Source organism: Schistocerca serialis, chromosome 2 (assembly GCF_023864345.2).
Source record: "Schistocerca serialis cubense isolate TAMUIC-IGC-003099 chromosome 2, iqSchSeri2.2, whole genome shotgun sequence".
NCBI lineage: Eukaryota > Metazoa > Arthropoda > Insecta > Orthoptera > Acrididae > Schistocerca > Schistocerca serialis.
In genome coordinates this window covers 113,797,724-113,822,886 of record NC_064639.1, presented here as the reverse complement: position 1 = coordinate 113,822,886, position 25,163 = coordinate 113,797,724, and the positions used below count along the sequence as shown (strand labels likewise).

At 44.5% G+C, this 25,163-nt stretch overlaps 1 protein-coding gene across 2 annotated transcripts in view; it reads right to left on the bottom strand.

Annotated features, from left to right (window-relative positions):
- The window catches only part of LOC126456793 (solute carrier organic anion transporter family member 4A1), a 552,827-nt gene that overhangs the window by 477,444 nt on the left and 50,220 nt on the right, over positions 1-25,163 (bottom strand). The window lies entirely within an intron of this gene.

The following is a 25,163-nucleotide window of genomic DNA, read 5'->3' as shown; positions in this document are numbered from 1 at the left end:
AAGATGCTGTGATATGCAAATGATTAGCTTTTCAGACCATTCACACAAGGTTGGCGCCGGTGGCGACACCTACAACGTGCTGTCATGAGGAAAGTTTCCAACCGATTTCTCATACACAAACAGCAGTTGACCGGCGTTGCCTGGTGAAACGTTGTTGTGATGCCTCGTGTAAGGAGGAGAAATGAGTACCATCACGTTTTCGACTTTGATAAAGGTCGGATTGTAACCTATCGCGATTGCGGTTTATCGTATCGCTACATTTCTGCTCGCTTTGGTCGAGATCCAATGACTGTTGGCAGAATATGGAATCGGTGGGTTCAGGAGGGTAATACGAAACGCCGTGCTGGATCCCAACGGCCTCGTATCACTAGCCGTCGAGATGACAGGAATCTTATCCGCATGGCTGTAACGGATCGTGCAGCCACGTCTCGATCCCTGAGTCAACAGATGGGGACGTTTTGCAGGAAAACAACCATCTGCACGAACAGTTCGACGACGTTTGCAGCAGCATGGACTGTCAGCTCGGAGACCATGGAAGCGTGTATTCGTCATCGCCATACTGGCATATCACCCGGAGTGATGGTATGGGGTGCCATTGGCTACACGTCTCGGTCACCTCTTGTTCGCATTGACGGCACTTTGAACAGTGGATGTTACATTTCAGATGTGTTACGACCCGTGGCTCCACCCTTCATTCGACCCCTGTACAACCCTACATTTCAGCTGGATAATGCACGACCGCATGTTGCAGGTCCTGCACGGGCCTTTCTGGATACAGAAAATGTTCGACTGGTGCCCTGGCAAGCACATTCTCCAGATCTCTCACCAATTGAAAACGTCTGGTCAATGGTGGTCGAGCAAATGGCTCGTCACAATACGCCAGTCACCACTCTTGATGAACTGTGGTATCGTGCTGAAGCTGCATGGGCAGCTGTACCTGTACATGCCATCCCAACTCTGTTTGACTCAATACCCAGGCGTATCAAGATCGTTATTACTGCCAGAAGTGGTTGTTCTGGGTACTGATTTCTCAGGGTCTATGCACCCAAATTGCGTGAAAATGTAATCACATGTCAGTTCTAGTATAATATATTTGTCCAATGAATACCCGTCAATCATCTGCATTTCTTTTTGGTGTAGCAATGTTAATGGCCAGTAGTGTATATGCTCCTGTCATAGCACAAAAAACGCAATTAAGACCTGGGCAGAATTGGGGACGTAAAACAAGGGAACTAGCTTCACGACATATCTGGCAGCTTCAAAGTAATTCAAACCAAAACAGCTTGACATATCTGCGTTTTTAATCAACCCCTAGAAATTTTGCCCCTCCATCTCATAAAAACTATTTTAGCTATTTCTTGTATGCTCGTCAGCCATACGATATTATACAGTATACTGTTTACTATGTCTGGCGAATATTCCGGATTTTGCGCACAGGATCGGGGACTGTCGCCTATAAACTGCTAGATTCAGGTGTGCATCTCCTTGCAGCTAAGAGAGCCCTGTGCGATGGGGAAGTAGGGTCAAATCGTAAAAAAGCGCGAATATGTCGAAATGTTTTGATTTGAATGTTTTTGAAGCTGCCAAATAAGTAGAAAAGCTGGTTCCTTTCTTTTACATCCCTAATTCTGACCATGACACATTGACCTTTATTGTGCTACGACAGGAGCATTTTTCATTGATACACTCAGCCCTTGTGATGCCAATTGAGGAGCAATTTGACTGAGAAGCAGCGGTGAAGACTGACAACGGCCGGGAGAGCGGTGTGTTGACCAAATGCCCCTCCGTATCCGCATCCGGTCATGCCTGAGGTCTGAGGGTGACACGGCGGTCGGTCGGTAGTGTTGGGCCTTCAAGGTCTGTTCGGACGGTGTTTGTATTGTTCATATCTAGTAAGGATAATAACAATAATATTATTATTATTAATAATAATAATGTAAATAATAATTTCTTGCTAATACGGCAGTGTTGCGCGGGCGCGAGACAGTGGCCAGTACAGTGGACGTGGCTTGGGTAGCTGACATCTTCGTGGTCGACTTGAAAGTGTAAAGTCAGAGGTCGATCTGACTCGTAAAGGGCTTGCCAGGTGTTTCCGCCAAGGTCTCTCCCCAACGTAATGCTGCTTGGGCAAGGTTTAGCTCTTCACACAGCTTATTCGCCTTGCTCGTAACATATCGGTAGAATCAGATTCATCTACTATCTAAAAAAAAATGTTTTTCCCAGTCAGCAAACTATGCACGGCAGGGGAAGCATAGTGTAAGTAACTGTGCTCAACCCGCATGTTATTTTGAACACTACAATGTCTCCTATTGGAGATACCATGTTCCTGTCGTTCTGACCTTTCAACTGATTCGCCTCCGTAGCGCAGCGGTAGCGTTACCGCTTTCCACGCAAGGGGGCCCGTGTTCGATTCCCAGCAGGGGACAGGGTGTTGCGTGTCTTTCATCATCTTTGACACGCAAGTCGCCGAGTTGGCGTCAACTAAAAAGTCTTACAATATGGCGGCCGAACCCCGAAGGGGATATCCCGGCCAATAAATGTCATATGATCATTTCATTTCAACTGATTTACTCGTGCAGTTATAGGGGATCTACAGTTGACCCCGAACCATGGTGTAACCACAGTCTAACACAACATTCGCGACACTCCGTTTTGTTTTTGTTACCCTCTGCGATAGTAGCGCCCCAGGCAGCCAGCAAACTATACTGTTCAGGTTGGTTGATTTGGGGGAGGAACCAAACAGCGAGGTCATCGGTCCCATTTCAAAGGAGCCATCCCGGCATTGCCTGAGACGATTTAGGGAATCACGGGAAACCTAAATCAGGATAGACGGATGCGGGTTTGAACCGCTGTTCTACCGAAAGTGAGTCTAGTGTGCTGGTCACTGCGACACCTCGCTCTTTATGTCCAGTTCGGCGGGTTTTCATGAAAGCCATTGCGAATCGAAATTGTTTATACCGATTTGTAGAAAGCTTCAAACAAACGGGACCGTCTATAGCGCAAGAAATTGCAGCAACAAGAAGAAGAACACATCACACTTGTCTTTTTTTTTTTAGGTTTTCTAAGATCCGTGAGAAGTAAGAAACGGTACATTACAGGACAGTTTATTTACGATTCTTTTGTGATCTAATTTACTGAATAACGTCCTTTTCTTTTAAGAACAAGAAATAGCTTATGAGCAGCAGAAGAGCTAACCTTATGCAGAAATCGTATATGTGCTCAACAACATGAAGTTTTCTTTTCTACACTTCCACTATAATCAGTGAACGTGGAACGAAGGAAACGTCTATGGAATGCAATTTCTACATTACCTAACCTACCAAATAAATCACCACAACTGTAGCTGAAGGAGAAACCACACAGACGTGATAATAAAATGCCAAAAGCAATAAAATTGTTCCCCAACGCCGGCCGGGGTGGCTGAGCGGTTCTAGGCGCTACAGTCTGGAACCGCGCGACCGCTACGGCCGCAGGCTCGAATCCTGCCTCGGACATGGATGTGTGTGATGTCCTTAGGTTAGTTAGGTTTAAGTAGTTCTAAATTCTAGGGGACTGATGACCTCAGAAGTTAAGTCCCATAGTGCTCAGAGCCATTTGAACCATTTTTTGTTCCCCAACACAGAAGAAAGCAATTCCACAATTGTTACATCCGAGTCATAAACGGCAATAATCTTCAACACCTTTGCTTTTGACGCAAAAGTAATTACATTCACAGAATTATTCGTGATTTAGAAGTCGAACGGAGTGCAACAATGATGCGAATCGTTAGACAACATTGTTACGTGACAAGGAACGACCTGCTATAGTTAGAACAGGCAACAATATATGCACATTATGCATGAAATATGTGTGTATTTTCTCTCGCTTCCAGCGGATAAACTGCTGTTATAATCGTATTCGGAAGTATTTCCTCACGAAAAAGTTTTAGTAAGACATCACTGTTACAAGAAGATTCTGTTTTCCACATTTATTTCGCAATCATTCAAGTCTTCTGTTATTACTCAAACTATTGCAGGCAAAAAAATAAAAAAATATTTCGTATAGTACACAGAAAAGGAATTAAAAACAAACGTTATCCTTACGACACGTGACTGTGCTTTCTCACCGCTTGGAGCGCTAGTGTCGCTCCAGCTGTCACACGGTAACAACTTTCACACCAGACTGTTACGCATTAAACTGTGGTATATCTGAAATTAACTATTGTTTTTCTTTCTCACAATATGACTGGTTTGAAGCGGCCCGCCACGACTTTCTCTCCTTTTTTTGTCTTTCACTTAAGGTCCTCAGTTATTTTTTGATGTATTCCAACGTCTGTCTTCCCTACAGTTTTTACACTTAACAGCTTCCTTTATAGTAGCACGGAAGATGTTCCCCGATGTCTTAACACATCTTGTCTCTTGTCAGTGTTTTCCATTAGTTCTTGTCCTCGCCGATTCTGCGGAGAACTCGTAATTCTTTATTATATCAGTTCATCTAATCTTCAACATCCCTCTAGAGGACTGAAACTGAAACGCTTGTATTCTCGTCTTTTCCGCTTTTACCGCAGCCCGTGATTCACCGCCACACAATGCTGTGCTCCACAAATACGTTCCCGGAAATTTCTTCTTCAAATTATTAAGTCCTGTGTTTAGTACTAGTACACATCTTTTAGGGAAGAACAATCTGTTTGCTGTGCTGATCTGTTCCTTATATCCTCCACGCTTTCTCCCTCATGAGAAATTTTGCTTCCTATCAGAATTTCTTCACTTCGTCGATAATGTGGCTCCAATTTTAATATTTCGATATTCTCATTTCTGCTACTTCTTATTGCTTTCATCTTTCTTTGATTTACTCTCAGTCTATGTTCTGTGTTCATCAGACTGTTGATTCCATTCGAGACATCCTGTAATTACCCTTCACTTTCACTGAGAAGAGTAATATCATCAGCCAACCTTATCATTTACATCCTTTCACCTTGAATTTTAATCCCACATCTGACACTATCTTTCATTCCTCCTTCGATGCACAGTACAGCTTGAATAGTAGGGAAGAATGACTGCAATCAAGTCTTACAACCTTTTTAAACTGAGATGTTTTGTTTTAGCCTTCCATTCTTATTGCTTCTCTTGCTTTTCACATTTATTAAACATTACCCACTTTTCCTTACAGCTTGTAACTAATTCAAGGAAGCACGAGAAATGGTCAAATAAGCGTTAAGGTGACAGGATTAATCCCACGTCTGAAACACGTCCCTTGGGATTCGAAGTATGACATTGTATGCAAATGTGGTGGTTTTCATTATTTAGTAGTGTACCCACACTGAGGTGAAGAAAGTCATTGGATGCCTCCTAATATCGTGTCGGACATCCTTTTACTCGGCGTAGTGCAGTAACTGGACGTGAGATGGACTCAACAAGTCGCTGGAAGTCCGTCCCCTGTTCCTCCATAGCCGCCCACAATCGCGAAAGTGTTACCTGCGCAGGATTTTGTGCCTGAACTGGCATCTCAATTGTGTCCCATAAATGTTCGATGAGATTCATGTCGGGCGGTCTGAATGGCCAAATCATTCGCTTGAACTGTCCAGAAAGCTCTTAAAACGAATCGCGAATAGTTGTGGTCCGATGACATGGCACAGTATCATCCATGCAAATTCCATCGTTGTTTGGGAACATGAAGTCCATGAATGGCTGCAGATGTTCTCCAAGTAGCCGAACATAACCATTTCCGGTCAATTATCGGTTCAGTATGACTAGACGCCCAGTCCATACCATGCAACCACAGCCCAAACCACTATGGAGACACCACCAATTTGTACAGTGCCTTGCTGAGAACTTGGGTCCATGGCTTCGTGAGGTCTGCGCCACGCTCGAATTCCCATCAGTTCTTACCAACTGAAATCAGGAACCATCTGACCAGGCCGCAATTTTCGGTTAGTCTGGGGTCCAAACGACAGGGTCTCGAGAATAGGAGAGGTGTTGTAGGCGATGTTGCGTTGTTAGCAAAGGATTGGTTCAAATGGCTCTGAGCACTATGCGACTTAACTTCTGAGGTCATCAGTCGCCTAGAACTTAGAACTAATTAAACATAACTAACCTAACGACATCACACACATCCATGCCCGAGGCAGGATTCGAACCTGCGACCGTAGCGGTCGCCCGGTTCCAGACTGTAGCGCCTAGAACCGCATGGCCACTCCAGCCGGCGTTAGCAAACGAACTCGCGCTGATCGTCTGCTGCCATAGCCCATTAAAGCCAAATTTCGCTGCACTGTCCTAACGTATACGTTCGTCGTACGTCCCGTATTGATTTGTGCCGTTATTTCACGCTTATGTAAACGCTGCTGCTCTCGGTCGTTCCGTGAAGAACGTCGGCCATGCGAGGTAATGCCTGCTCGGAAGACCCTGACACTGCGTACCTCGGAATACTGAATTCTCTAACAATTTGCGAAATTGAATGTTTCATGCTTCTAGGTCCAACTACCACTCCGAGTTCAAAGTCTGTTAATTCTCGTCCTGCAGTCATATTCACGTCGGACAACTTTCCACATGAATCACCTTGAGTGCAAATGACATCTCTGTCAATGCATTGCTGTTCTATATCTTGTGTAAGTAATACTACCGACATCTGTATATAAGCATATCGCTATCCCATGACTATATGGTTCAAATGGCTCTGATCACTATGGGACTTAACTTCTGAGGTCATCAGTCCCCTAGAACTTAGAACTACTTAAACCTAACTAACCTAAGGACATCAGAAACATCCATGCCCGGGGCAGGATTCGAACCTGCGACCGTAGCGGTCGCGCGGTTCCAGACTGTAGCGCCTAGAACCTCTCGTTCACTCCGGCCGGCCCCATGACTATATGACCTGACTGTGTGCCATATGGCAAATACAGGAAGGAAAGGTATCGCAATTTCTTTATTTATCTGCTTCATTAATACACCGCCGAAAGCAAGCGGCAGAGTATTTTCAGAATCACTGCTTCATTGGGCGTCCACCGGTAACAACACTGCACAGCTACCCTGAAGCCGTTTGTTCGGCAACGGCCGTTCCCGCCTCCGCGCCTCTCGCAGAAACACATTTCGGCCGGTGCTTTCTACTACACTAAATGCAAATATTTGACGTTGGGCGAAATCCCCTGTGGACAAATCGCGGCCGTGAATTCGGAAAAAAGTGGCCGCCCGTTCCATTCTTGCCGGGCCGCAGGCGGGCGCTGCACCCTGTCGGTAAACCACACACGGGCGGTGACAAATATTGCCTCTCCCTCTTTCCGGCTTTGTTTTGCTTCCTGCAGGCTACCTGCCGGCGTGGCAATCCTATTCCGCGAATGCGGTCCGCACCAATTGAGTGTCCGCTCCCCGCCTTCCCGAAGCCGCCCCGACCCCGACTGCCACTCTCGGCTTTTTGCCTCCCCGTGTTTACTGGTCCCACTTTCGCGAGCCGGCGCGCACAAAAGATTAATTAAGCCTCGTTGCTTGTTATTTAAATTGAGTTAGACGTCTAAACCCCCTCGCGCGTGGCACAATACTCTCCCACTTGCCTCTTTTTTTTCCCCTCCCTGTCGGCTCTGCGTAGTGGCAGGTGCTTCCACCCGCTGCCGTGTCTGTTTAAGAGAAACCGATCGCTGACGTTGCCCCGTTAGTTCGTTAGAAAGCCAGAGGCACCACTGTTGTAGATTTACACAAAAACATAGCACGGAAGGATTTCAGAAGAACCACGTTCCTGACATTTAGATGCAACGTGTCCCCTCTATAATGGCAGGCAGAAGTGACGATAGAACTGCAACCGTTCAGCTTGGTTGATAGATAGCTTTGGTTGATTTGGTGAGGGACCAAATAGAGAGCTCATCGGTCCCATTGCAAAGGAGCCATCCCGGCATTTGCTTGAAGCGATTTATGGAAATCACGGAAAACGTAAATCAGGATGGCTCATTACCCGAGAAAATGGCTCTGAGCACTATGGGACTTAACATCTGAGGTCATCAGTCCCCTAGAACTTAGAATTACTTAAACCTAACTAACGTAAGGACATCACACACATCCATACCCGAGGCAGGATTCGAACCTGCGACCGTAGCGGTCACGCGGTTCCAGACTGAAGCGCCTAGAACCGCTCGGCCACACCGGCCGGCTACCCGAGAGAGAAACAATAAAATTTAACAAGTAGCTCATCACCTTTTCATTCTTTGACTGGTCCGGTGCATATCTCTTACTTGGCTTTCCCAGACTTCTACGGACTATCGGACTATAATTTCTGAGTTATAACGTAGCCTGCCACTGTTCATTCTGTCGTGAAGTTGACTCAGTTACCTTCCGTTGTCTTCAGTTTCGTTTCTTCTACATCTGCATCGTATTCCGCAAGCCACCTAATGGTGTGTGGCGGACTGTACTTCTAGAACCACTAACCGATCACCCCTTCCCTGTTCCACTCGCCAATCGCGCGTTGGAAAAACGATTGTCGATAGGCCTCTGTATTGACTGTACGAACTTCCTCCTCGTAATCATTACGCGATATGTACACTGATCAGCCAGAACATTATGACCAGCGACCTCCTCGTATTCATTACGCGATATGTACACTGATCAGCCAGAACATTATGACCAGCGACCTCCTCGTATTCATTACGCGATATGTACACTGATCAGCCAGAACATTATGACCAGCGACCTCCTCGTATTTATTACGCGATATGTACACTGATCAGCCAGAACATTATGACCAGCGACCTCCTCGTATTCATTACGCGATATGTACACTGATCAGCCAGAACATTATGACCAGCGACCTCCTCGTATTCATTACGCGATATGTACACTGATCAGCCAGAACATTATGACCAGCGACCTCCTTGTATTCATTACGCGATATGTACACTGATCAGCCAGAACATTATGACCAGCGGCCTCGTCATATTCATTACGCGTTATGTACACTGATCAGCCAGAACATTATGACCAGCAACATCCTCATATTCATTACGCGATATGTACACTGATCAGCCAGAACATTATGACCAGCGACCTCCTTGTATTCATTACGCGATATGTACACTGATCAGCCAGAACATTATGACCAGCGACCTCCTCGTATTCATTACGCGACATGTACACTGATCAGCCAGAACATTATGACCAGCGACCTCCTCGTATTCATTACGCGATATGTACACTGATCAGCCAGAACATTATGACCAGCGACATCCTCGTATTCATTACGCGATACGTACACTGATCAGCCAGAACATTATGACCAGCGACCTCCTCGTATTCATTACGCGATATGTACACTGATCAGCCAGAACATTATGACCAGTGACATCCTCGTATTCATTACGCGATATATACACTGATCAGCCAGATCATTATGACCAGCGACATCCTCGTATTCATTACGCGATATGTACACTGATCAGCCAGAACATTATGACCAGCGACATCCTCGTATTCATTACGCGATATGTACACTGATCAGCCAGAACATTATGACCAGCGACAGCCTCGTATTCATTACGCGATATGTACACTGATCAGCCAGAACATTATGACCAGCGACCTTCTGTCGATATAAACCCGTCCAGGCGATAACAGCGTCACCTGGCGAGGAACGACTGCTAGTCAGAAACACGCACAGCGCATGTAGCATCAGGGAGCTTGCTGTCCATGTGTACAATGGGGAAGGCGAGCGATTTGCCTGAACTGACCGAGTGCAGACTGCCATGGTCCGGAGGCTCGGAACGAGGATTTCGGAAACCGCACGACTTCCACCCATCATTGCAGATGTCGGACGTCGCAGGCTGGGCAGACTGGAAAAACACGACAGCTGGCGAAGTGTGGCGGAACTAACATCAAACTTCAATGCTGGGCAGAATACAAGCATGTCTGAACACACAGTGCACCGAACACCCCTGACAATGGGCCGCCGCAACCTACGACCCGTTCATGTGCCAGTATTAACACCAAGACATTCGCAACTACGATTGAAGTAGGCACGTGACTATCAGCACTGGGCATTGGCGCAATGGCAGAGCGTTGCACGGCCTGATGAATCCCGATATCTTCTTCATCTTGGGAGAGCGCGAATTCCAGGGGACAGCTGCTTTACTGTGGGACGGAGACAGACTGGTGGCGGCTCCATTGCGCTGGGGAACGTTGACGAGGAGCATCAGTGGCTCCGCTGGAGCTCGTGCAAGGCACCACGACGTCCAAGGAGTATCGTACACCAATTGCAGACCGCCTACACCCGTTCATGACCATCACGTTTCCCGACGGCAGAGGCGTTTTTCAACAAGATAATGTGCCATGTCACAAGTCCAGGAGTGTGAAGGTGTGGTTAAAGGAATACAGTGGCGAGTTCCTATTGACGTGCTGGACCCTCAGTTCACCAGAACTGAGCCCGATCGAACAAGTCTGGGATGTGATTGAACGTGACGTCAAAGCTCATCGTCTCCTTCCCCGGAATTTACGGGAATTAGGTGACTTGGGTGTGCAGATGTGGTGTCAACTCCCTCCAGCGACCTAAGACAGTCTCATTGCTCACGACGCATCGCTGCTGCTATCCGCGCCAAAAGTGGACATCCCGGCTATTATTTAGGTCATGATAATGTTCTGGCTAACAAGTGTATGTGAGGGAAGTAATATGCTTTCCGACTCACACAACACTTTCAAACACATTTTTATATGTAAATCTTATCATACCGTGTTTCCTATGAAATCCACATCCGCCTCCTTCACGTAGCGTATATGATGTCTTAAGATATTGTCATCTCCTTCCCTTCCGGTGTGAAAGAAAATAATGGTTCAAATGGCTCTGACAAGGGAACCTCCCCATCGCACCCCCCTCAGATTTAGTTATAAGTTGGCACAGTGGATAGGCCTTGAAAAACTGAACACAGATCCATTGAGAAAACAGGAAGAAGTTATGTGGAACTTTGAAAAAATAAGCAAAATATAAAAACTGAGTAGTCCATGGGAAAGATATGTAACATCAAGGACAGTGTGAGCCCGGAGGCGCCGTGGTCCCGTGGTAACGTGAGCAGCTGCGGAACCAGAGGTCCTTGCTTCAAATCTTCCACCGAGTGAGAATTTTAATTTTTTATTTTCAGTTTATGTGACAAACTCTTATGTTTTCATCACTTTTTTGGGAGTGATTATCACATCCACAAGAAAACCTAAATCGGGTGAGGTAGAAGAATCTTTTTACCCATTCGCCAAGTGTACAAGTTAGGTGGGTCGACAACATATTTCTGTCATATGAGGCACATGCCGTCACCAGTGTAGTATAGAATATATCAGATGTGTGTTCCTGTGGAGGAATCGGTTGACCTATGACCTTGCGATCAAATGTTTTCGGTTCCCATTGAAGAGGCACGTCCTTTCGTCTACTGATCGCACGGTTTTGCGATGCGGTCGCAAAACACAGACACTAAACTTATTACAGTGAACAGAGACGTCAATGAACGAACGGACAGATAATAACTATGCAAAAATAAAGAACGTAACCTTTTCACTCGGGGGAAGGCTTGAACCAAGGACTACTCGTTCTGCAGCTGCTCACGCTAACACGGGACCACGGCGCTCCTGATCTCACACTCTCCATGATGTTGCCTATCATGCCCATGGACTACTCAGTTTGTATATTTTTCTTATTTTTTCACAGTTCCACACAACTTCTTCCTGTTTTCTCAATTGATCTGTGTTCAGTTTTTCAAGGCCTATCCACTGTGCCAACTTATAACTAAATCTGAGGGGGGTGCGATGGGGAGGTTCCCTTGTGAGCACTATGGGACTTAACATCTGAGGTCGTCAGTCCCCTAGAACTAACCTAAGGACATCACACACATCCAAGCCCGAGGCAGGATTCGAAGCTGCGATCGTAGCGGTCGCAGGGCTCCAGACTGAAGCGCCTAGAACCGCTCGGCCAAAGCGGCCGGCCCGGTGTGAAAGGATGAATGAGTGTGAGCTTTGTATCCTGCATGAAAGGCGGCGCATGGATCTGTTCCTGTAAACTGAAGGGTAGGCCGAATGTGGGAAGTGAGTAGGAGCAGGTGAGGTAAGATTCTCGGTACAGCTTTTTACGTCAAAGTACATTTAATTATTAGTCAATGAGATACGTAACTTTACACTGAAGAGCCCGTAGGTGCGATACCGTATTCCCGTCGTAAGTAGATACATAATCTCAATAGCAAGCTGAGGTTGAAGCGATGTTTCCAGGCCGTCTGCTCTTGATTAAATGGGCAGAATCTGGAGCATAGCTCGTAGAGCTCTCCAGCACCGGCTAGAGTGCGTTATCGTCGGTGTCTGTCGTAGTGCCAACCTAGAAGACCGCACCTACGTTGTGGCAACGTAGCTATCGATACCACAGTGAGTTGCATGCTCGGAGGTAGCAGAGAAGTTCTGTCTGCTAGAGAACAGTAGTACCAACGTCTGATTAGGTAGATACGATTTCTAAGGCAAAGAGGTTTGTCTCCTTGGTGTGGTTCTGTCAAGTTGGTAAAGGAAGCTACCTCTCTGATCACTTCCTATTGTATATGTTTCGAGACTAATTTGATTACTACAGGCTTTGGTCGCGTCTCTCATAACAACTGCGAAGTAAGACAAGGACAGACAAAAGTGTCTTCAACATCTCTCGCCTCAGAACAAAAAGTCGCGTAACCAAACTATCCATCTTAGAGATTCTCTACGCGGATGATGTATGCATGATGGCTAATTCTTGCGAAACTCTTCAGACTTACATAAATCTGCTAAATGCCTCCTGCAGAAGATTTGGCTTAGCTATTAGCATCACTAAGACGCAAGTTCTCAAACAGCCACTTAGAGGTCTTAATGCAGATGACTCCAGTATTGAGATAAATAACAAACCCTTGCAAAATGTGTCAAATTTCAAATACCTGGGAAGCCAAATTAGAAGTGACAACAGCCTGACAACGGAAATCGCAGCGCGTATAGCCAGCGCAGCCTCAGCCTTCGGTAAGCTTAACGACCGAGTATGGAAATCACATGATCTCAAACTACAAACAAAAATTGCAGTCTACAAAGCAGTAGTATTATCCACCTTACTCTATGCCTCGGAAACCTGGTGCTGTTACAAAGCTGACATTAAGAAGCTAGATAAATTTCATCTTCGATGTCTGAGATCAATTCTGCGCATCAAATGGGAAGACCGTGTCCCAAACACGGAGATTTTGCGCCGCGTGAAACTGGCTGGTATTGAAGCTTTAATAATGAAACATCAACTGATGGCTGGTTCAAATGGCTCTGAGCACTATGGGACTTAACATCTTAGGTCATCAGTCCCCTAGAACTTAGAACTAGTTAAACCTAACTAACCTAAGGACATCACACACATCCATGCCCGAGGCAGGATTCGAACCTGCGACCGTAGCAGTCGCGCGGTTCCGGACTGCGCGCCTAGAACCGCAAGACCACCGCGGCCGCCTCATCAACTGAGATGGAGTGGTCACATAGTACGCATGGATGACAGTAGGCTACCTAAAGCGGTGTTCTACTCGCAGCTCTCGTGCGGGAAGAGGAGGAAAGGTGGTCAACACCTGCGATATAAAGACACCATTAAACGCCACCTTGCAGCCTGTGGCATTCCAAGCAACCGTTGGGAGGAGCTAGCATTGCGCCGATCGGAGTGGCGATCAACTGTACATAAGAGCATCGAACAATTCGAGCAAAAGCGTCTAATGAACCTGGATGCTAAAAGAGAGCTCCGAAAATCTCAGCTCAAGCCTGTCGACACGTATACTTACAACTCTGCTGGTCAACTTCACTGTGCTTCATGCAACAGGATATTCAAAGCGAAATTCGGATTCGCGAGCCACATCCGAGCCTACCACAACAAGGACAGAGAAGACTGACGGAGTCGCTGTCGCCGGACACGGCGAGGAGGACATCATCATCATCATTGTATATGTGGGGTACCCTCGGATGGCGCCCACGCTAGCCAGTCTGCGGTCAGTTTCTCAAGTGGTAACATCTCCGGGTAAGCGTGTTTGCTGAGTCCGAAGGACAATGAAATTCTTAAGTTTTCAGCCTAAATGAAATATTATTTTTCTTACAGATCTACATCGAAAATGTTTTATATATTATTTTCAATCGGGATGCAGTGCGATTTCAGTGTTGGTTTCGGAGTGTATTGCGGTAGTTGCTTTGTTTCCACTCCAATAAAGGAAAGTGGAAGCACGTTGTCATGAAGCGTAATTCTGATTAAAACCATCGCTCTTTAGTGTGAATGTGCGTATAAGTGTTTTCTGTCGTTGAAAATCTTAAAAATTAATAATCTCTCTTTGTGTTCAACATACATGGTGTGTGCTTTGTAGTAGCAGTACCACGTGCTCGTAAAATTGTTTGAGCCATCAGGTCAATACTATGCCGTTATTAACGCAGTTCGGAAATTTCTTTTGTAATTAATGTGTTTGGATTTGATTTCGTCATTAAAATCGTTCTGGAATTACACATTTTCTGTAAATGTCTGTTGCCTATTCGTTGTTTCCTATTTTTAGAAAATCACGTTTTATGTTAATTGAACCCCTTCCGAGTAACACTTTTCTTAATTAATTTACAATAGCAAATAAGGCACAAGCTTTGAGACAGACTTAGCATGTGTTATACGTTTTGTTGAACACTGATGAATTTTAAAATAAATATAAAAGTTTAAACTTACTTTACTTTTCTTTAATTTAATTTACGCATCATCTATTTACTTAAAATAATAAAATTATTTAAAAAAATGAGCTGATAATGTCGGTGACTATTCTATAGATTTAAAAATTCGTAACAACAGTAAAATTTTGTTAGTCACCCACACATACATTCCGCCTGGGCTCGGAAGGTTTTAAAAACACTAGGCTCATTGTAACAGTCCTGCCTCATAAGAATCCCATATTGATGAACAGTAATCAAAAATAGATTGAACATGCGTCTTATAACCCACTTCATTTGTGGAAGGGTTACATTTCCTTAAGGTTCTTACTATGAATCTATCTGGCATCCTACTTTACTGCTGTTTGTTTTATGTGGTCAGTCCACTTAAGGCCGCTCTGGATAGTTAATCCTATATATTTTACGGTATTTCCAGCAAATTTTTCATCAGTAGTTTAGTTGTACAATAGTGACTTTCTTTTATTATATACGCGTTAAATACGTTTAATTCATTCCTGATGTCGCTGGTTCTTAATCTTCCTACTCTGGTACAGCTTTTCCACAATCCTAAGAAATCTCATTTCAGCTGCCTGGATATTACTTCCTTGTCGTTTGCAAACGACCCATTTATTGCCTTCGGAAACAAGTGTGATGACGGTAATTACTTTATAAGACTCCATTCTTCTTATTTTGGGTCTTTTTTAAAACTTCCTATTTATTATTCTGTATATGTTTCCAAATTGTGCTACTTTCTTGTCTATATTTTTATCATATCGTATGTCATACCAGCTCCCAGAAAATTAAAATAGCTGATCTGTTCCACTTCTGTTTTGCTCACTATGGGTTCCCATCCTATGAAAGCCATTGTTTTAGTTTTCTTTGTGGATATCGTAGTCACACTGTAGGCTTTAGCTGTTTTGCTCGGAAGGTAAATTCCTTTTTGTACGTCATTCTTGTTCTCTGTTATAACCGTCACACCGCCTGCGCATAAAACGCAACTCGGAGTAGCCTGCTTGTCTATTGTAATACCTGCATGAGACTTGATTTTCCTTTCAATCTTACCCAAAGAAACATTCATCACATTAAAAAACTGCCAACATCGCCTGTACAGCACACGCTAAACGTAATTTTAAACACGAACAACCATCTGACGATTATCCGTAGCTTCGTTACCCCAACGGCGCTATTTGTTCTTAATAAAGAGCCACTTTTAATTATTTTATAAAAATAAACATGTATTAAAAGAATGTTTAGATTATTTCCATCCTCTTATATACTGAGTAGTCAAACTAAAACTGGCCCGAAAAGTGTAGACATCTCCACGGGATAAGCAGAGAAACAGTAGTCGAGATTAGATACCTATACTTTTGGAGAGTAATAACCTCAGCGAGTATGTGTCTTTTAGTGTAGAAAATTGAGTCCTTATGCCACAACGGAAGTTGTTACCAAATAATTCCCTGCTTCATTAATAGATGCGACGTTTTGTTTTTGGCCGGCCAGAGTGGCCGTGCGGTTCTAGGCGCTACAGTCTGGAACCGAGCGACCGCTACGGTCGCAGGTTCGAATCCTGCCTCGGGCATGGATGTGTGTGATGTCCTTAGGTTAGTTAGGTTTAATTAGTTCTAAGTTCTAGGCGACTGATGACCTCAGAAGTTAAGTCGCATAGTGCTCAGAGCCATTTGAGCCATTTTTTGTTTTGGGCGCTCTACCGGCGTACTACTTTGCTGTGGCGCGAAGATTTTAGTGCGCTCCAAGGTTGCAGATATGCACCTACAAATAAACAAAAGATTACTTATGTAACTTTTTTCCGAGGTGGTAACTAAAACTTTATGACTATCTCTCGTATCGTTCGGAGAAGCCTGAGAAGTTTGGCTCTGAGCGCTATGGCCGTCAGTTGAGTCATAGCCGGTAGACCTCCACGCGCGCGCTACTCATGTTATAGTCTCGTACGGTGTGACCTGGTAAAGCCTTGGTAAGTGTCCAATAGCCAATGTTTTGAAACCGAAAAATGCGACTCTGAGATAGTTGCTAATATAACAGAGAGATTCTCTATTCTTTTTTAACATTAGCTTTACAAATAAACAAATAATCAAAAATCTGAGAGATTATAATACGGAAACGCGTTTAGCATTTATATATTTTATTAAGGCCTTCGCTATTGTTGATAGTCATTTCGGAGTGTAACGAGAAAAAGAGGTTATCAACAGTACCTAATTAACGCTTTGAAGAGTCCACACAAACACACTACTGTAATGTCTATATATAAAAGACAATGTCCCGACTGACTCACGTACTCACTGACTCATCATCGCCCAGCACAAACCACTAACGACAGAAACTTGATATGTGCAGATGGTGTTGCTCTTATACTGTAGTTGTCGTTTAGCAAGGGTTTGTTCGAAATTCCACTCTCAAGGGGGTGAAATACGGGATGAATGACTTTTCGAAAGTATGTCGCTATTAAGACAATTTTGGACCTAAAACTTCCTGCCAGATTAAAACAGTGTGCCGGGTAGCTCAATTGGTAAAGCACTTGCCCGCGAAAGGCAACGTTCCCGAGTTCGAGTCTCGGCCCGGCACACTGTTTTAATCTGCCAGGAAGTTTCATATCAGCGCACACTCCGCTGCAGAGTGAAAATCTCATTCTTGAATTTTGGACCTACCCGCAACCAAGTAGAAGACCTAGCAACAGTTGAACCAGCACACTGGCAACAAGTTAGAGTTCCCATGGCAATATTACAGGACGAGTAAACCATGCTCAACAAAAAATCAACAACAAGAGAACACTCTTAGTCACAGCAGGGGCGAGCGCATAAAGGACCTAAATTAGTGCTCAATGGCCATAAAAGTTTACATCGGTGCCCCAATTTATGAAAATAAAAGGTATCCCTAGTAAGAAACCCTACTACCTACACTTGAGCGACCAACCTCCGCACTAGGTTGAACCGTAGCCATCGCACAACACGAAAAAAGAAAAAAAAGCTAGAACTACGAGAACTGATATTTGGTTTCTCAGTCAGAAGTACGACAATACGTGTTCGTGTCCAGCTCTTTTGGGAATTCAACCACTAAGGGTGTAAAATAGCGGGTGAAAGTCTTTTTTGAAAATAAACCATTAATAAAGAACTACTAAAGCATTATTAAAGTTATCTCTCTGAAAATTGGTATTTGCCTCCTCGGTTAGAAATAAAAAATGCGTGTTTCAATGTTTCTGGTAATTTAACTCCTTAAGGAGTGAAATAGGGGATGGAAATTTTTAAGAAAATATTTCGTTACATTAAAAAAATTTTAAACCTAAATCTATGAAAACTGGTATTTCAGTTCTCGGTTAGATAGAAAGAAATATTTGTTACGGGACGAAAGTTGCTGTGGAAATATCTCCATAAGAACGCAGAAGGCATGATTAACAAAAACCTTGGACTCCAGATACCAGAATGGCTTTTTGGTCACCCGAAGCACATTCGCCAATGATCATGTCTCTGTGATCTTAATTTGCGTGAAAAGTTTAGAAGCTATTGAAATTTGTGAACAACATAAAAATTCGATTAAAGAAAAACTAAAAAAATCTACGCAGGCCATACAGCCTACGCGAGCTAAGCAGCAGGCTCTAAGATAGTTTTGTATATAAACTGTATGCTAATACAGCCTATAAGCACAAAGAAAAGAGTTAGACGAGGGTTCAGCATTTCACCCGCACTTTCTAACATATATCAGATGATGCAATCCGGAAATGGTAATAGATTTTTAACGGGGTAATTAAGAATTACAGGATTTCCCGCTTCAGTTTTCTTTTACATGCAGGACGACACCACATTGCTGGCGGAGGATGAAAGTGATCTACAAAGAGGAATGCATGTATTAAGTAAGATCTGTGAGAAGTACCACGTAAGGCTTTCAGAAGAGAAGTTAAAGTAAATGGCTTTTAAAGGTGAACGCCCTGTACGGATAATAATTGTGATTAAAAGAATAGAACAAGTCAGCCATTTCAGGTATTAACTACGACAAAGAGAGGAAATGAGCAAAGTTTTGGAGTGTATGTTTAAAAAATAAAACGTGGACATAAACAAGACTGAAATTTTACAAGACAGTGGCAGTCCCAGTGATAGCTTACGGAAAATACTCGTGGACATAAATAAACGCCAAGAAAGTAGCATTCAAGCAACAGAGACGAGATTTCTAAGAGTAGCAAAGGACTACAGAGTTGACAGATTTCTATATCCGGAAAGTAGGGAAGAGCTGAATATTCTCAATATCCTCAACAGAATACAATAAAATGGCAGAAACTGGAATGAACATCTCAAAAGGATGAGCGAAGAAAGGCTAATTCTCCAGATAAAAAGATTTAGTCCAGTTGCGAGATGAAGCCAAGGAAGACAGAGAAAGCGTTGCGTTCCGTAATAGACAAAACAAAACAAAAAAAGCAATGTGCTTTAAAAGAAGAAGAAGAAGAAGAAGGTGATGATGAAGATGATGACGACGAAGGTCATCTTGATAATGATCAATACGAGAGAGAAGATGGCAATTATATTGTAGTTGAGCTTTGTAAGGAATAGATGAAATCAATATTGCGCCACTCCAAAACATATTCCTTTTTCTGTTGACATACAACGATTTTTTTGCCTTTGTGCTTACTCCATTTTCCGTGGTAACACCAGTCCCCATCAGACCACCGAAGTTAAGCGCTGTCGGGCTGGGCTAGGACCGTGATGGGTAACCGTCGGAGTCTGCCGAGCGCAGTTGGTAAGCAGGTTGCACTCAGCCCTTGTGAGGCAAATTGAGGAGCTACTTGAGTGGGAAGTAGTCACTCAGGCCACGAAAACTGACAACGGCCGGGACAGCGGTGTGGTGAACTCACGTCCCTCCATATCAGCATCCAGTGACGGTGACGCCTATAGGCTGAGTATGACATGGCGGTCGGTCGGTACCGTTAGGGTCTTCCGAGACCTGCTCGGACGGAGTTTGGAGTTCAGACTTACTCCATTTACGTTCCTGAAGCTGTCAAATCTGATTTTTTTATTATTAATTTGAAATTTCCACTCATTATCCAAACTGTTATTCAAGTAATGTACCTGGCATCAAACACGGGGCTTAACCAAAGTGAGCACCACAACCTAGATGACGATGTAAAGGAAGGAGTGTACATTACATTAGGAATCACGCAGCAGCAACACGGAGACGCACTGGTGCTTAAGTCGGACGGAGGCATTTTATCGGGCATGGCATGTGTAATTCTCGATGATAATGCTGATATACTTTATTTGGAGAATATTTTTAATGGTACACCTTCACACGTTCAACCGAATTGTTATTTCCACTTTTCTGCACGATATTTCGATGGGCGATTCAGTCGTCTTCTCGGTGTCGCGAGGTGTGTTATTACGTGTCCTCGTTTCCTGGACTGCAACCAGACTGTGAAGCGTTGCTGGTGTGGGGCAACTTGCAGGCGAACTCAACTCTCGGCGCCGCTACGCCCTTCGGTGCTCACTAGATTTTCACAGTCTGAACTACGAAATCTTAATAAATTTAGCGGCAGATCCCAAAACTTGCTAAAATTGAAACCCCTGTCATGGTTCATTGAGTTTTCCGACATCTTCACCTCGACAGAACTCTAAATTACGCTGTCCTAGAAACTTGGCTTTTGCACTACGGCAATGGACGGAGGTTTCAATTTAAGCTAAGCTTCGGGCCCCAGCACTAAATTTATTAAGATCTCGCCGACCTTCTCACTCACCAGAGGTGTAGAACTCTAAGAGAATGCGCGATTTGCGGAATAACAGTCCTAGTTCCGAAAAACAAATGATCATCAAAGGACGTGGCGGTCAGGCAACGAGGGTCGAACTCGGGTTTAAGGACGACGTGACACCAGCAAGAACTTGGGTCGGAGCTGGGGTCTACATCCTTCTACCACTATCCTGATCTATAAATCCCTCAACCACCATACCCTAATTTATGCTAACAATGCCTGGATCTCCGCCTTCACTATATCCTAATGACCTTGTTGTCGACTGGACGTTAATCTTTCTTCCTTCTTTGTATTTCAAAGGGGAAATCGTTAATGACACGCACTCCCGCCTCGCCTTCCGCATTCGTCTACCTTCCCTAACTGGCATCCTGTACTCACTCTTCCACTTCCCATACCTTTTCTTTTCTTGGAGCACCTTCGCTCCAACACCTGAACTGCAAAACGCATTCCCAGTATCTACCCACTACTCAATAATGCATGTAACCTGCTGCAACACTACATCCATATCCCACCTTCCACGTGTTTTCATTCCTTATCCATCTTGTTCTGCCGGAACTTCAGCCAACTTCTATTACCCAAAAATGAAATCCCGAGATACAGCCCTCTTTCAAGCCTTAAGACACCAAACACCATCTATTTTCCTCTTCCGCCCTTCTTCCTCCTCAATGATTTTTAATCACTACCGGTGGTTGCTTAGGGCCCCATATTCAAACTCATCATTCCACCTCTTTCAACATCTTGATCAATTTCGTGCACCAGCAGCATCACCAATCACACCATAGCAACATTAAAGTTATTATCAGTGATTATATTTTAACTATAATATAAAATCATCTAAAAAAATTAAGACATAAAGTGTCCACTAACGCGTTTTAAAAAAACACTTTATTGCAATTTGTTTTTATGTATTTTAAAATTTCGTTTAAATGCGTATAATATGTGGCTGAAAAGTTGTTTCACCCGCTGCCAGCCCGCCCCTTCGTGGGAAATAAAATAACACAGCAATATTTCACAGCCTTATTGGAGAGCAGGCAGCGAGTGTGTGTAACACAGCACCTCCACCTCGCAACTCCTGAAGAAAGATACGTCTGAGACGGTCGACAAAATATCGCGAAGGGAAAATGGAAACAACAACTCGGCTGAACACCTGAAAATACAGCGTTAATAAATCACGTTGAGAAAGCCGGAGAGATCACGGATAATATTTTTCTTTCTTGCGTATCCCGTACCCGTATGCTAACATCTGTATCGTCTGATTCTTCCTGAACGCACGATGCACTGAGATACGGTGTGTTTAAAACCTTTCCCTTTGCCTGAGTCGTGCATGAAGTCTGTGTGTAATGAGGTATCTCAGAGAGAGTCACCTGCTCCATGCCAACCAGCTGATTCCGAAAACATCGATCATCTGAAACTCAACTTTTCGTTTCCTCACGTGATACACTGAAAGCTTCGGGTCAAGACAGACAGGTGGCTTCAGTATTTCTCGAGTTCCGAAAAGCATTGGACTCAGTACCAATTCTACGTTATTATCAAAAGTACGATCGTATGGGGTATCAAGCGAAATTTGAGACAGGACTGAAAATTTTTTGGTAGGGAGCACGCAGCAGCTTATGCTGGAATGCGAGTTGTTGACAGCTGTAGAAAGAAGGAAGAAAAATTAACGTCCCGTAGACAGCAAGGTCATTAGAGACGGAACAGATGTAGAAGTAACTCCGAGTGTCCCCCAGGGAAGTGAGTCTGGAGCATTGTTGCTCATGTTGTATATTAACAACCTTACGGACAATATTAATAGCGACCTCAGAGTCTTCGCAGATGATAGAGTTATCCATAATGAAGCACTGTCTGAAAAGAGCAGCACAATTATTCAGTGAGATCTTGATAAGATTTCAAAGCGATGCAGAAGTTGAGCACCTTGCTTTAAATATCCGTAATATAAAATTGTGCATTTCACGTAACGAAAAAACTACAGTGTCTTACGACTATAATATCAATGAGTCGTAGTTGGAATCGGTCTACTCAAAGAAATAGGTAGATTTGACACTGTTTTGGGATATAAACTGGAATGATCACATACCTGTTGCCTCAGTTCTGATAAGGCAGGTGGTAGACTTCGGTTTATTGATAGAATACTGATGAAATGCAATCAGTGCACAAAGGAGATTGCATAGAAATTAGTTGTGTGACCCATTCTAGACTATTGGTCAAGTGTATGGGACCTATATCATATAACACTAACAGGGGATATTGAACAGACACAGAGAAGGGCCGGCCAGAGTGGCCGAGTGGTTCTAGGCGCTACAGTCAGGAACCGCGTGACCGCTACGGTCGCAGGTTCGAATCCTGCCTCGGGCATGGATGTGTGTGATGTCCTTAGGTTAGTTAGGTTTAATTAGTTCTAAGTTCTAGGCGACTGATGACCTCAGAAGTTGAGTCGCATAGTGCTCCTAGCCATTTGAACCACAGAGAAGGGCAGGATGAATGGTCACAGGTTTGTTTGACCCTTGGAAGAGTGTCACAGAGATGCTGAAGGAAGTGAACTGGCAGACTTGTAGATAGACGTAAACCATTCCGAGAAAATCTACTTACAAAGTTTCGAGATCTGGCTTTTAATGACGACTGTGATATACTACAACCCCCTCCATGTCGCTCTCGTAGGAGTGGTGAGGATAGCTCTAAACTCTGTCCGAACAGGCCTCGGAAGGCCCACCAGAACCGACCGACCGTCGTGTCATTCCCAGCCCATAGGCGCCAGTGGACGAGGATATGGAGGGGCACGTGTCAGCACACCGTTCTCACGGTCATTGTCAGTGTTTGTGACCGGAGCAGATATTCTCAATCAAGGAGCTCTTCGATTGGTCCCACAAGAGCTGAGTGCACCCGTCTTGACAATAGCGCCCGGCAGACCCGCACGGGTACCCATCCAAATGCTTGCCAAGCCCGACAGCGCTTAAATTCGGTGATCTGACGGGAACCGGTATTAACACGGCGGCCAGGCCATTAGCAATCGTGATGACAAGATTAGATTAATTACAACACGTTTGGAGACTTTTAAACAATCATTCTTCCCGAGATTCATATGCGAATGGAAGGGGAAAAACCCTAATAAATGGTACAATGAGACGTACCATCTGGCACTCATTTTACAGTGATTTGCAGAGTGTAGATGTAGATACAGATGTAATGCTTTGAAATGGGGCAAGCGGGAGTGTGCAGACTGGCCAGCTCTAGCGTCGGAGAAGATGAGTTTGTTTGAAGAGCTGAGCGTTAGCGAGACAAACAAGAGGGCAAACATGGTGATGTCGGGCCGTGCTGGCATAACCGGGCGGGTGTCCCAAACCCTGACCCTGTCCCGGGCACTGCCCCGCTAATGCGCTTTTACGGCCGTCTGCAGTGGGGAGTCCGAGCTGCTCCTAGCACCCCGCCTGCGGCAGCAAAGTTCCACCAGCGGATTCTGCTCGTACGGCCGCGCCATTCATGCACCACACTGTTCGCTCCTATCAGTCTGACCACTTTCTATCGAGGCTCGTGTGCTATGCTACCGTGGCGTTTCCGATCCTATTGTCTGTGTGACAGGTGCAGTGGTATTTCCGACCAACCAGTTTTGCATCGCAGTATTTCCGACCACAGTCTTTCCACTGTTGAGTTTTCCTTTGACAGTCTGAAAACGGAAGAAAATTTGTGGCCGGAAACACCACGCTGACGTCACAGGTCGCGAAGACTACGGTCGAAAAGTCCACGACACTGTCTGTTGATATTATCATGCCTTTAACTCCTGCCAGAGATTCATGTAGCCGCCCAACTGAGTTGTGATACGGTTCGTGAGTGTTCGTCACCGCAGAAACGTATGCGTCCACCCCTTTGAACGAGGCTGTTGTCGCCTTGGGAGTGTCCACAGCGTAATTATCATGAAGAAGTATCACAGTTAACAGCTGAGGATGTCGAAATAAAGATCGTGGTGAATGTTCACGGTAATCTGAATGAGCAGTCCCAAGTACGAAAATCAACAAAACATCTTAGAACCACATCAGGCCTCAACTGCACCCTACAAACACAAAGGGTTAAGCGTCTGTTTGGGATGTTGGTGCACTCAATGACTTGCATCATTAAAATAGAGGCAAAATCGCAATATGTCGGACCACACTGCACCCCTCCAGTTATCTGCTGTACAGTTTCATAGTTTCATTGTTTTTCAGTTTTTTTTTATATGCTGCTGTGAGCAATGACCGTTTGCGAGGTACGCGATAGAGATAAGAAACGAAGGGAGTACGAATCTGATATTCTGGCTGCGTACTTCACAAATCAAGACGCCGCTATTATATCAGTGTTAACGGGCTTCTTTCGTTCCCGCCGTAGTTCTGCGAGTATGACTAATCTGGGAGCTGTAGCGCCGTGCTCTCTTAAGCAGCCGGCATACGAGACGACTTAGCTAACGCTGACTGGGCGCTCTACGAGTTTAGTGACGTCAGTTCCTGCTATCTCACGGCTAGGACCCATTTCGTCGCGTGAAACGCGAAATAAGTTCTGCGCCATTTCGGCGAAGTGTCACGTAAAGAGGAAGTAATAGGAAGCAAGAACGCTTCCTACGTCACAAACAGAAAGCTTGCGGCCCGCACAAAGCAACACACCGTATCGTATTTGTCGTGTTTACTAGAAGAGGTTTTATGTTATACGTTACACCTCATGAATATATGCTGTTTATAGGCACCAGCATGTTGAATATCTCTAGAACAAATCGTTACTGGAGCGATTTGTTGTAATCAAACGACGGGGAACGTCGTCTTGGTTATTAAAGA